The sequence below is a fragment of the Coregonus clupeaformis genome, unplaced genomic scaffold (genome assembly GCF_020615455.1).
Source record: "Coregonus clupeaformis isolate EN_2021a unplaced genomic scaffold, ASM2061545v1 scaf0019, whole genome shotgun sequence".
In the NCBI taxonomy this organism is placed as follows: Eukaryota; Metazoa; Chordata; class Actinopteri; order Salmoniformes; family Salmonidae; genus Coregonus; species Coregonus clupeaformis.
In genome coordinates, this window is record NW_025533474.1 from 480,509 (window position 1) to 485,140 (window position 4,632).

Genomic DNA, 4,632 nt, shown 5'->3' on the forward strand with positions numbered 1-4,632 from the left:
AACCCAAATGCATCTGCCATTGTCCTTCTACACTACTGGTGTTATATTAACAGTGTGTTTGTGAAATCATGATGATCTCTTTGCAGGCTGTCAGGCTGTGGAGTCACCGAGAAAGGCTGTGCTTCTCTGGTCTCAGCTCTGAAGTCAAACCCCTCACACCTGAGAGAGCTGGACCTGAGTAACAATGACCTGAAGGATTCAGGAGTGAAGCTGCTCTCTGCTGTCCTGGGCAATACCCACTGTAAACTGGAGACTCTGAGGTCAGTATTCCTGTAGTTGGTCAACAAGTGATAACTGTTCACCAGATCCACATGTGTTTACCAGGCACACATAGTCCACACCATATGTGTTTGGACAGTGAAGCTTTCAGTTTTAAATTTGGTGCTCTGCTCCAGCAATTTGGATTTGAGATAAAATGTTTCATATTAGGTGACAGTATATAATGTCACCTTTTATTTGAGGATATTTTCATACATATCTGTGTTACTGTTTAAAAATTAAATCACTTCATGTTCTATTTCTCCCATTTGTTTATGTCGTAATAATTTGGACATATTCACTTATATTGTATTAAAGTTGTCATAAGTTTAGTATTTGGTCCCATATTCCTTACCTGCAGTGATTACATCAAGCTTGTGGTTCTACAAACTTGTTGAATACATTTGCAGTTTGTCTTAGTTGTGTTTTGGATGATGTTTTTCCCAATAGAAACTGAATGGTGAATAATGTCCTGTCATTTTGGAGTCACTTCACTTGTATTGTCAGTAAGAATAGAAGATGTTTCTGAACACTTCTACGTTCATGTGGATGCTACCATGATTATGAATAATCATGAATGAATTGTGAATGATGATGAATGAGAAAGTTACAGAGGAACAAGGATCATACTCCCTCTGTTATTGGTAATGGTGAGAGGTTAGCATGTTTGTTGTAGCTTCTGTAACTTTCTCACTCATTATTATTCATGATTCATTCATGATTTTTCTTAATCATGTCATCATCAGGATTAATTTAGTAGTGTTTAGAAACATGTTATCTACTCTCTTAGACAGAAGATTACTCCAGTCATCATCCACCATTCAGTTACTATCGGGCAAAACATAACCCAAAACACAACCAAAACAAACTGCAAATGCAACCAACGAGTTTGGGACCAAATACTAAACTTTTGACTACATTAATACACTGTAAGTGAATTGGTCAAAATACGTATGACTTCTTCAAATGGGGGGACTAGATACATAAAGTACTTTCATTTCTAAATGGTGAAACAGATATGTATTAAAATACCCTAAAATAAAAGGTGACATTATATACTGTCACCTCACATGAAACATTTGATTTCAAATCCACAATGCTGGAGTATAGAGCCACATTTAAAATGTTATCTTCACTGTCAAAATAGATATGGTGTGGACTGTATACTCAATACAATCTAAATCTGATACCTCACTGTCTGTCTTTTGACTGATACTGCTTTTTAAACTGCTCTGGTCAGTCTACTCAAATATTTGTACTATACATGTTTCTCTTTACAAGCAATATTATGATAATTTCTAATAATGATACATTCATTTATGAATAGATATGACAGGTTTCAGGACACTGATGTATCTTAATATGTAGAAAAAATATACTGCCACTATTTTCACCACCAAAGAACAGCAGTGTGGTTTTAATATGATTTGACTCTTTGCAGGCTGTCAGGCTGTCTAGTCACAGAGGAAGGCTGTGCTTCTCTGATCTCAGCTCTGAAGTCAAACCCCTCACACCTGAGAGAGCTGGACCTGAGCTACAATCACCCAGGAGACTCAGGAGTCAGACTGCTCTCTGCTGGACTGGAGGATCCACACTGCAGACTGGAGAAACTCAAGTATGTAGAGGGTTTATGTCAATGTTCATATCAGACATGTTGGAGTTATCAGGCTAGTTAAGACAAACATTCTTACCACCACTTGGACTAAGTTATATGCTGACCGTGTGTGTGTGTGTGTGTCCAGTGTGTGTCTGTGTGTGTCCAGTGTGTGTGTGTGTGTCGTGTGTGTGTGTGTTTGTCCAGTGTGTGTGTGTGTGTGTCCAGTGTGTGTGTGTGTGCACGTGTATCAGTACACACACTGGACACACACACACACTGGACACACATACACACTGGACACACACACAAACACTGGACACACACACACACACACACACACTGTAAACACACACATACACACAAAGGACACACACACACAAAGGACGCACACACACACACACACACACTGGACAAACACACACACTGGAACACACACACACTGGACACACACACTCACACTGGACACACACACACACACACACTAGACATACACACACACACTGGACACACACACACAATGGACACACACACACACACACTGGACACACACGCAGACACACACACACTGGACACACACGCACACACACACACACTGGACACACACACACACACTGGACACACACACAAACACAAAAACACAAAAACACACAGGACACACACAAACACACAGACTTACTCACACTGGACACACACACACACACACACACACACACCGTAAACACACACACTGGACACATACACACAAAGGACAAAAACACACAGACTTACTCACACTGGACACACAGACACACACACACACACACACACTGGACACACAAACACAAACACTGGACACACACATACACTGGACACACACACAAACACGACACACACACCCACACACACACTAGACATACACACACACTGGACACACATACACACACTGGACAAACACACACACACACACACACACTGACACACACACACACACACACACTGGACACATACACACTGGACACACACACACACTGGACAAACACACTGAACACACACACACACACACACACTGACACACACACACACACACACACACATACTGGAACACACTGGACACACTCTGGACACACACATACTTGACATACACACACACACTGGACAGACACCCGACACACACACACACTGGACACACACTGGACACACACTGGACACACACACACTTGGACAAATGTATATACTGACTGTGTGTGTGTGTGTGTGTGTGTGTGTGTGTGTGTGTGTGTGTGTGTGTGTGTGTGTGTGTGTGTGTGTGTCCCTCAATGACTGTCTGTTCTTCTGCTTACTGCTACAGTGTGGAACATGGTGGAGAGAACACAATGACACCTGGACTTAGAAAATGTGAGTGTTGACTGCTGTGAAGAATATGACTAAGAATAAGTCTTAATTCAAGTGAAGTCAAAGTCAAAGACCACCATCATTACTTACTTGGTCATATTAAATATCAGCTGTAGTTCTACAGAAGCAGAAATCAGGGACACCAAAGTTTACAAAGAGTTCCTGTGACTGTGTGTGTGTGTGTATGTGTGTGATCAGTGTAGTGTGTGTGTGTGTGTTCAGGATGTGTGTGTGTGTGTGTGTAATTAATGGGAATAAGTTTGTTTTATATTACCATACAGTATAACATATGATCATTCAACAAGTCTCAAGTTACCTTAACTTCTCCTTTTGATACCTAGAAACATCTACAATAAATGAATTAGTGAAAAGTGAGTTAACATTCTAATGTGAATGATGATGATTTCTAATATTGTGTCTGGTTTTATCCATCAGATGTCTGTGATCTCACACTGGACCCAAACACAGTAAACAGATTCCTCTCTCTGTCTGAGGAGAACAGAAAGGTGACATGTAGGAGAGAGGAGCAGCCGTATCCTGATCACCCAGAGAGATTTGAGGTCTGGCCTCAGGTGCTGTGTAGAGAGGGTCTGACTGGGCGCTGTTACTGGGAGGCAGAGTGGAGTGGGAGTTGGGCTGGTATAGGAGTGACATATAAAGGAATCAGTAGGAGAGGAGGGGGTAGTGACTGTATGATTGGATGTAATGACAAGTCCTGGAGTATGTTCTGCTCTGACAACCGTTACTCTGCCTGTCACAATAATAAGTCCACTATCATAGACGTCCCCTCCTCCAGCTCCCACAGAGTAGGAGTGTATCTGGACTGGCCAGCCGGCACTCTATCCTTCTACAGAGTCTCCTCTGACACACTGACCCACCTGAACACATTCCACTCCACATTCACTGAGTCCCTCTATCCAGGGTTTTGGGTTTATGATGTTGACTCCTCAGTGTCCCTGTAAATAATAACCATGGTAACACTGACACACACACACACACTGGACACACACTGGACACACACACACCCACTGGACACACACTGGACACACACACACGCTGGACACAAACACTGGATACACACACACACACACTGGACACAAACAAACACACACACACACACACACACACTGGACAAACACAAACACTGGACACACTCACACTGGACATACATTCACACACACTGGACACACACACACACTGTACACACACACACACACTGAACACTCACACTGGACACACACACACACACACTGGACACACACACACACACACTGGACACACACACACTGGACACACACACACACTGGACACACACACCCACACACACTGGACAAACAAACACACACACACACACACTGGACACACACACACTGGACACACTCACTCTGGACACACACACACACTGG